General features: G+C 42.1%; 1 non-coding gene across 1 annotated transcript; it reads right to left on the bottom strand.

Annotated features, from left to right (window-relative positions):
- Positions 1-481: 481 nt before the first annotated feature.
- Positions 482-555, bottom strand: TRNAF-GAA (transfer RNA phenylalanine (anticodon GAA)). The gene has a single exon. It is a non-coding gene; the product is annotated as a tRNA-Phe (tRNA).
- Between the last annotated feature and the right edge of the window lie 9,490 nt (positions 556-10,045).

Genomic DNA, 10,045 nt, shown 5'->3' with positions numbered 1-10,045 from the left:
CTATCTGATCCTAGAAAACGAACGAAACAACCTGCTACGGAACTACCGATAAGGGGAAAAAATACTTTACTTAGTCGAGGCATCATGTCTTTACTTTATGCTTTGCGCTGTTTGCCTTACTGTCCGACCACGGAGAAGGCTACCACATCAAGGTGACAGGATTCGAACCTATGGCCCTCTGTACCCAAAATAGATGCGCTGACCAGACTGCTCTACACCTCGTCTCACCACCCCGAAGCATATAGCTCCACCCAATCGATGAACACTCAAACCGAACTCGCCCATCCTTTTGGGCACAGGGATGCGAGAACCAATCCGAGTAATCAGCAACTTTTTTTTTAATCTGCCTCAAGCAAGCCACCCCAACCCTATGGCCAAAAAGGCGTCCGTATGGTGCAAGAGCGCTCATATTTTATTGCTTACTCTTTCGCTTTCATTTCTAAATCCGGCTCGCTCCCGGCTATGGTTTGGACCTTTTGCCTGCTTAGAAGTGGATTCGAACCACTGACACAAGGATTTTCAGTCCTTTGCTCTAACCAGCTGAGCTACCTGAACCACTTTCCTAAAGTCTGTTTTCTTCATCGAATAACGCCCTACCTTACCACTTGACTAGTAAGGGAAAATCCCCTTACTAAACTAAGAAAATAGAATAGATAGACTTTTTTCGCTTGTTCGTCAAGCTTTCGAGCAGCTCTTTCAACTGCCGCCTAATCCCCCAACATGCTTAAGAATCGAGAGCCGTCCAGGGACTGGATGGCTGGAGGGAGCTTGCTTATAGAGAGATGATAGGCCGGTCAAAGAAAAACAAGGTGCAACAGGCTCTCCGCTCCTAGTCACTAAGAAGTGCTATTCTGTCCTCCGGGGGACTGGACTCCACCAAGAGGTTCTTTCTCTCACGTATTTTCGCCCGCCCCTTTCATTTCCGTACCGGAGGAAATGGGATTCGAACCCATGATACAATCATCTTGTATGTTGATTTAGCAAACCAATGCCTTAAGCCACTCAGCCATACCTCCAAGTTGTTGATTGGAATAGAATTGGATATGCCGGGTTCGGTTTCTTTCCCGAAGGAAGGGCTATCTGATCCGATCAACTACATGCTATCGTGCTACTGGCTTGAGACTTCCTGTTCTATTGGAAGAGAGATGAGATTCCTTCGGGACAGACTCCATTCCGAATGCCAATAAGACCACTTCCTCAATCCTGAGCATCATTTAACTCAAGAGCCTTGCGGCACTCCCACTTCTACTGGATCTCAATCTATACACTTAATGGAGCGCGAGCTTTCTAACTATTTTATGTGAGATGGGTGCCTTCACCTCTGTAAGAACCTTTATCTCGAAAGAGATTAAGTAAGGCAAGTTTCTGACCATTAATTCTGTAACAAAGGAGCGTAGTGGCAGGCTCGCATAGCTAAAGCCTTCAAGTCCTATTATCGGAGAGGGACTTTTTCCATTATTTATCCTATTTCCGATCGGACCTTGCCCTTGCCAATTCCTTTTCTATCCCTATATTAGAATTAACTCGACTTGCCATTAGAGTGTTCTTTAAGACGTTGAGAGGAAGGGACCCATGGACACACCATCAGAGCTAGATTTAGCTTAGGATCGGTCAATTGCCCCAACCCCATCATTGAATGAGGTTAAGTGCGCCTTTCGGAGACTTTGATAAAGAATCCCTTCCTTCGGCAAACGGCTAGACACTTCTATAGTGGGGTCTCTTGAACCTATGAAACTCATGAAAGTGGGTGAACCCCTTGCCCCTTCCCTGGCTCTCCTTTCACGTATCCCGAGTTGCGAGGTGAAACTAAAAGTGGAAATATAATTCCATATCCGCTGTGGTGCTTTGCTCCCTCCGGTTCGTTGATCTGTGGGCATACGAGTCTTTTCCGGATATAAAGGATTGCTACCCTTGTCCCTCACAACACCACTCTTGAAGCTGAACCAAATTCTTGTGCCGCAAGTGACAACCGTTTTGGTACCTTACTATATGTTTGGCCTCCATTTCCTCTTCCCTCGTATTTGTCCATCTTTCTGATGGTGAAGGAAAAAATTATGACAATAACTGCGATAATGGAAACGAAGCATGCGGCAAGGCCTCCCAATCCAAGAACCCAATCGGGAATCTTCGTTCCTCTTTTATGATGATGAATGGAACTATTGTCCCGCATAAGCCTTTGGAAGCAAACAATCGTAAAAAGGAAAAATCGAGAAGTAGTCTAAGTAGAGCTAAGGTAAAAAACATGGACAATCCTGTGTATTCGATCTAGTGCTCTCACTTGCCCCCAAGGGGCCAGAAGAAGATACCTAATGTTCAGGGTAGAAAGCCAGGGTTTGCTACTTTGACGAGCTGGCCGCAGAGAGAGCACTGAGACGAAGAACCTAGCTAGGAATTTCCCTGCCTGTGTCTACTTCTTGAAAACCTAAATGAGCAAGGTAAGCGCATCAAGAGAAAATGAGCAAAGCAAGGGGAGAGCTTATGCTCGGCCAATTGAATGGAGTTTCCGGCTTTAAAGAATCAAGTTCAAGTACCGAGGAGATTGATTTGAAGAGCTTTGGTGAGGTATGCTAAGTAAGATAGCGCATTTCTTGGATAAAGGCTCTATATAGCCTTAGAATGCCGTCTTCTGGTCCTCATGTGGATGATTCCCCATATGAGAAGTGAAAGGTTGGTTTATCAGTTTGAAGATCGTTGCTGTGGGATCTAGCTGCTCCAGCCACATTGACGACAGTCCTTCATTGCGACTTAGATTGCACGATCAAGATCAAAGTGTCCGTCCATTCGGTAAGTCAGCCAGTCGTCATCTTATCTTGCACGAGCATCGTCGTCCCTATCACTTCCTCATCCTCAACCTCTAGAGGAGTGGAAGAGACTTTTTTGTCCTTCTTGTTTTGACTTTTGCTCTGACTTCTTCTCATCTAAGCATTTGCTTTAGCCTACAAAAGCTCGGACGAGCGGGGAATATCATAAACTCAAAGAAGACCAGGGTCAGCCGACCTAGAAGAAAACACAAATAGAGATAGGTCAACTGATTAATAGGTATACTTGTCAAGCGACACAGACACAGGTACATAAGGAATCACATCATCACCTCCTTCTTGCTCTTTGGCTTTATTAGCGTCAGCTGAGGCCTCTCTTTGATCATTCCTGCGTTTTGGTGCTTGCCCTTTCTTTTAAGAATAAAGATCTTAATCGATCTCCACTACGACTGTCACTCCTACAGGATCGGGATACTTTTTTTTATGTATTACGAGAAGGTCATTGAAGTAGGATCGCTAGTGGGATAGTCCAGCGGTACTCCTTGCCTCTGTCAACTGTTCCAACCGGGTTTTGACCCATTCATCGTCCTCGATCTCGGCTTCAACAATGATCCGTAGAGAGGGAATCTCAACTTCTGCGGGTATTACAACTTCAGTGCCATAGACCAATAAGTAAGGAGTAGCCAACTGATGTTCGCACAGTTGTGTGATATCCCAATAACGCAAAAGGCAGTTTTTCATGCCATTGTCTGAAGCTCTGAATCATCTTCCTGAGAATCTTCTTGATGTTCTTGTTCGCAGCTTTAACATCGCAATTAGCTTTGGGCCGATAAGGGATAGAATTGCGATGCATAATTTTAAATTGTTCGTATACCTCCCTCATCAAGTGACTGTTCAGATTTGCAGCATTGTCTGTAATGATAGTTTTAGGAATACCAAAACGACAAATAATGTTGGAATGCACGAAGTCTACCACTTCTTTCTTAGTGACGGCTTTGAAAGTGACCGCTTCGACCCACTTTGTGAAATAATCAATGGCAACCAGGATGAATCTGTGTCCATTTGAAGCTTTCGGCTCGATTGGCCCAATAACATCCATGCCCAAGCAACGAATGGCCAAGGTGCTGACATAAGATGTAACTCTGAAGGCGGTGCATGAATCAGGTCACCGTGTATCTGGCATTGATGGCACTTTCGGACGAAAATGAAAAAATCATTTTCCATGGTCATCCAGTAATAACCTACTCGGAGAATTTTATTTGCAAGGACATATCCATTCGTGTGAGGCCCACATACTCCAGAATGCACCTCGTTCATGATCTTTTCAGCTTCTCGGGCGTCTATACACCTCAAAAGATTCAGATCTGGAGTTCTTTTGTACAAGACCTCTCAACTCAAAAATAAACTGCTGGCAAGCCTTCTGATAGTTCTCTTTTGTTCTCCACTAGCTTGCTTGGGATATTCCTTTGTTTTCAAAACCCTTTTGATATCATGATTTTTTCTCATTTTGACCATTTTTAACTTGGACTTTGCAACTTTTGAGGGGTTCTTTGAAGGGGATTCAAGGTTATTCACTGAGGTAAGTTGCTTGAGCTCTATTATCATTAGATATGGTTATTCAGGGGTCATGAATGATTAACAGAAACGAAGGGTGAGTGCAACGAACTAGAATTTTGGACCAGTCTTGTAGCGAATAAAGGAAAAAGGTCCCGGTAGGGGTCAGCAGCATCAGGAGGCGGAGGTGAACAACAAGGATTCTCTCTCGTAGCCGATATCCCGCCCTTCTTCCGTAAGGATGGATTCAGGCTTAAGCCAACTCGACCAAGGGGGGAAGGATTTTGAGGAGGATAACTCCTTTTCAATAATAGGAGCGTAACCTACTACTAATGTATGTAGACCAAGGACTTTCCATTTCAACGGGGTTCTCGTCTCAAGGGCATTTCCACCAATCATTTCAACAGTGCCAAAATTCCCTATTCCTTGAGTCACTAGAACCGCTGACCCAACTTACAAGAACCTCCGTACTTCTTATGAGCCGGGATCGATCATATTCGCATTTCCACTATGTTTCAGCCCCAAGCAGCCATCGAAAGCAAAGAGATCAGGTCGTTATATTCTACCAAATAGATGCCGATGCTCCCAAACTGCTATAGGAGTCTAATTATCATTCCCTTCCCGCATCACTAGATCACTAGAAAGATAAAGCGATCGAGGAGCGAAGTTATGAGCTGACATGAGTGGAATCGAAGCAACTAGTCCTGTCCAAAGAGTCCCAACCCAGGGAAAGTCTTTTGTCAGGGGCGAAAGCCGGCTCAACAAAGGACTTTTTTCAAGGGATCGTCGACAAGAACTACTCATGAAGACCCAAAACCTCAGTATGTGGAAAATTCTTCCAATCCGGGTCAGAAAGAAGGGTGGTGCCTTAGCTCATGGGTGTAAAAACGTTTGGTCATGTACTATCTGCTTGTCCAAAAGGCCAAGCCAATGTAACCGGAAAGGAAGAGTTTGATCCTGGCTCAGTAGTAGGACCAGTTCCCCCCTCAACTACTTATTGATCAGTTGGTAAACCCCATTCCTTTCGGTCTAGTAGCTGGTTACCTCCTTTCCTTCGAAGTCTTTGTCGAGCTTCTCACCTTACTCCAAGATTAGATATATCGTAATTGAGACTGAATATGGCATAGAACAAACCAAGCCTTTGGTTCACACCCCACAAGCTGGTCGGTATGCAATTTCATGGCCTTCTTTGAGGAACTCCCTTCATGTAGAAAACTGGACCTTGGAGTACAAGTCTACTTCTAATCCATTGTCCAAGATGTGGTCTCTCCAAGCGCCAATCCATCGCCACGTAAACATTGCTAGCACCCTTCCAAACTTAGGGCGTCGCATAATTCAAGGCGAAGTACGTTGGGGAAACACAACAACAATCGAAGGCGAATATTGTCATATTCCAGGATATTGAGAATGGGTTGAAGATATACTTGGTGGAAGCCAACAAACCTCGAGTACAACAAAGATTTATGATGCTGTCTATGCCTCACTTTTCACTTATGATCAGAATATTTTGCAAGCATTTTGTGAGGCTTGGTGCCCCAAGACGAACACGCTTCTTACATCAGTCGGGGAACTATCTATCTCTCGTTGGGACTTACATATCGTTGGAGGTCTGCCCATTGTAGGTTCTCCTTACGAAGAGATGGTACCTGAGACAAGAGAACTCATCGGTTTGGACGAAAGACAGATGAGATTTATTCCTCGATCTTGCGAGTATTTATTTGATGCCTTCCATCACCTTAAGGAAGGTACGTGTGTTAACCAAAAGGTCTCCTTGAGCAAGTGGACAAAGTTTTGGTATAAAAAAGCTTTAATATATAAACCTGCCCCACTGCGAAAGGAAAAGAAATCCATGCTCCTAAAGTCGACACATAATCCTAACGGAGTTATTCTTGAGACAACTAGGTGGTCGAGAGATCAAGAAGCTATATTCTCCAAGCTTAGAGTGAGGTCTGACAAGAAAGATGAAACATATATAGCAACATTCTTATCAATTTGGCTATGTGCTTTTGTGTTTCCCAAGGCAAAAAACTTCATTCGTCCTGAGACTTTTAAGATGGCAAGCATGATGGCAAGCGGGCAAAAGATTAGCCTTGCGGTCCCAGTTTTGGCGAGTATTTATCATGGTTTGAATAAGATTTTGTGTTCTTCCCAACTTGATCAGGTCAGAGTTTGTTTTCCCATCCATTATGTTTACGGTTGGCTTGCACATTATTTCAAAACCCATTATCCACTTGCTAAGGGTCCGTCTGTCCCTTTGATGGTGGCATGCTCTGGAGAGGGAGCTGCGAGGTACTTTGACCAGAAGGCTGCAAGAAAATGCATCCACAATGGGGAGGATATAGTTTGGACACCAACAATGTTAACCAATTCTCGTCCTTATTTGTCACGACCCAAAATTCCCACCTTCGGGACCGTGATGTCGCATAATATTTCACTTGCTAGGCAAGCCAACATTAGAATAATATTAGTCATTTTTAAATAATTTTAAATTAATTAATAACAAAGGAACAAATGCGGAAGTAAAGTTTGAAATGTAGAAAATATTCCATAAAAGTAGCGATGTCTAAATATCATCCCAGAATTGGAGTCACAAGTGCACGAGCTTCTAGAATAATACAAATAAACGTCTAAATAAAATAAAACTGTCTGAAAACAAATACACAGCTAAAATAAAGTAGACGGGGACTTCAAAACAACGAACGATGTGCAGTTATACCTCAAGTCCCCTCTGGTAGCTGAAATCCGAGCAAGTCTATAGTACGCCGCTGGGACCAACTCCAAAATCTACACAAGAAGTGCAGAGTGTAGTATCAGTACACCCGAACCCATGTACTGGTAAGTGCCGAGCCTAACCTCGACGAAGTAGTGACGAGGCTAAGGCAGGTCACTTACATTAACCTGTACGCAATAATAGTAATAACCACAATAATAGAATTAAATCAGGTAACTCATTTCTAATAGTTGAAGCCAACTCAACAGTCATAACCAATTATTATTTCAATCAATTTCCATTACAACGTGCAACCCGTTCCCACAATATATTCATTTTTCACCCTCCAATCTGATCCCCCAATATATAGACTTTTAATAAGTCTGTTGCGGCGTGCAACCCGATCCCCCAATATGAACTTTTAAACAAGCCTGTTGCGGCGTGCAACCCGATCCCCCAATATGGATTTTTAATAAGTATGTTGCGGCGTGTAACCCGATCCCCCAATATATTCATTTCAATCAATTCTATTGCGGCGTGCAATCCGCTCCTCCAATATATTCATTTACCAATTCTTATAGAAGAAATTATCCCAATAAATGCAACAATTAATATAAAATTATAAGACAACAAGCATACAATAATTATGATTTAATTATGAAATAAACAATGACAAATAGAAATTTATTATGGAAATCAGGGAGAAAATAGGCAGTTTAATATCTAATATGCTAAATGTCAAGTAGCAATTAATGCACATAAATCAAATAAGCATGTAGCAATTATTGCAGAAATTCAAAAATTAATATTTGATAAAGAATAGGAGAGAAACCATTATTATAACAATTTAGGATTTTCAAATAATTATGCAAACAATTAATTTGACGACGTATAGACACTCGTCACCTCTCTTATACGTCACACATACATTTCGCATAACAAATAATTTAAGGGTTCTATTCCCCCAAGTCAAGGTTAACCACGACACTTACCTCGCTTTGCAATTTCAATCAATTACTCGACCACAACTTTTCTTTTTAAATTTTTCTCCAAAAGCTTCAAATCTATTCACAAATAATTCGATATACTCAATACAAATCGTAGGAATTAATTCCATATGACTTTACTAATTTTTCGGATAAAATTTGAAATTCACTTTATAAATTGACAATGGGGCCCACGCCTCAAATCTCGGGAAAACTTACGAAATCTGAACACCCATTCCGAGATGAGTCCAACCATACAAATGTTATCAAATACCAATGTCAAATGGACCTTCAAATCTTAAATTTTCGTTTTTGGAAGATTTTATAAAAATCTGATTTTTCTCCCAAAATTTCACGGATTCATGATATAAATGAGTTTGAAATCATGAAATATAATCAATATAGGATAAGGAACACTTACCCCAATGTTTTCCCGTAAAAATTGCCCAAAAATTGCCTTACCCGAGCTCAAAAATGGAGAATGGTTGAAAATGGGACGGATCCCATTTTTCCAGGACTTAAGTTCTGTTTTTTTGATTTTTACCCTTCGTGAACGCGGTCAGTTCCTCGCGTTCGCGAAGCACAATTTTATGCTTTCCAATTTTACCCTTCGCGAATGCGAGGGCTACCTCGCGAACGCAAAGCTTGCCTGGCTTGGCCTTAGCGAACGCGAGCTGCCCTTCGCGAACGCGAAGGCAAATTTCTCTCCGATTATTTACCCTTCGCGAACGCGAGGCTTCAATCGCGAACGCGAAGCTTTGCACCTCAACCCTTCGCGAACGCGTTCCCTCTGTCGCGAACGCGAAGCACAAAACGTGCCAGTCCAATTTACTCTTCGCGTTTGTGAGAGTACCTTTGCGAACGCGAAGAAGAACACACTAGAAGCCTGAATTATGCAGAAAACCAGATTTTTCTAAGTCCGAAATCATCCTGTAGCCGATCCGAAATTCAGGCTCGGGGCTCCAAACCAAACATGCACCCAAGTCCTAAAACATCATACGAACTTGCTCGCGCATTCGAATCGCCAAATTAACATTTAGAACTACGAATCAGACACCAAATCAAAGGAAATTTTCTAGAAAACTTTAAAACTTATGTTTTCACAATCGGACGTCCGAATCACGTCAAATCAACTCTATTTCTCACCAAATTCGGTAGACAAGTCATAAATATTATAGTAGACCTATACCGGACTTCGAAACCAAAATAAGGACCCAATATCAATAAATCCAATATTAGTAAATTCTTAAAAATCATTAAGCTTTCAAACTTTTAATTTTTTATCAAAATTCCATATCTCGGGCTAGGGACCTCAGAATTCGATTTCGGGCATATGCCCAAGTCCCAAATCACGATACGGACCTATCGGAACTGTCAAAAATACTGATCCGAGTCCGTTTTCTCAAAATATTGACCAAAGTCAACTCAGTTGAGTTTTAAAGCTCTATTTCATATTTTAATCCATTTTTCACATAAAAACTTTCCGAAAATTTTTATGGACTGCGCACGCAAGTTGAGGATTGATAAATAGTGCTTTTTGAGGTCTTAGAATACATAATTAATTATTAAATTTAAAGATGACACTTTGGGTCATCACATTATTATTATGTGGACAACGATGCCCCTCAAGAGTTGGAGTCAAATTACTTCATGAGCTTACGTTTTAATTACCTCCCTTTGAGGTATGATAACTCATTCATCATCGAGCCATATAGCCCGCATCGGTTTGGTCATCAATTTGGGTTTTACCAGAACGTCCCCGATTTGTTGGAGAATGATATCCGTAGCGCCTCTCTAGATGAAGGATTCAAATTTTGGCGGATTTGCACACTGTATCGATCTATGTCATGTGGGGCTTTTCCCCCAACGGGAGATCCTGTGGAGAAGCCTTTCTCCACCAATATGTCTTGGTGGGAGAAAGTGCATGGGAAGTTTCTCGAGAATAGTTTTCAAGCTCTGGTAGACAATGTTGGGCTAAAATCTACTACTCGTTTAGGAGGTGAAAATCAAGGTGTTGGAAAGACGCTCTCAAAAGT

The sequence above is a fragment of the Nicotiana tabacum genome, chromosome 19 (assembly GCF_000715075.1).
Source record: "Nicotiana tabacum cultivar K326 chromosome 19, ASM71507v2, whole genome shotgun sequence".
Classification (NCBI taxonomy): Eukaryota; Viridiplantae; Streptophyta; class Magnoliopsida; order Solanales; family Solanaceae; genus Nicotiana; species Nicotiana tabacum.
This window is presented reverse-complemented; position numbering and strand designations above follow the sequence as displayed.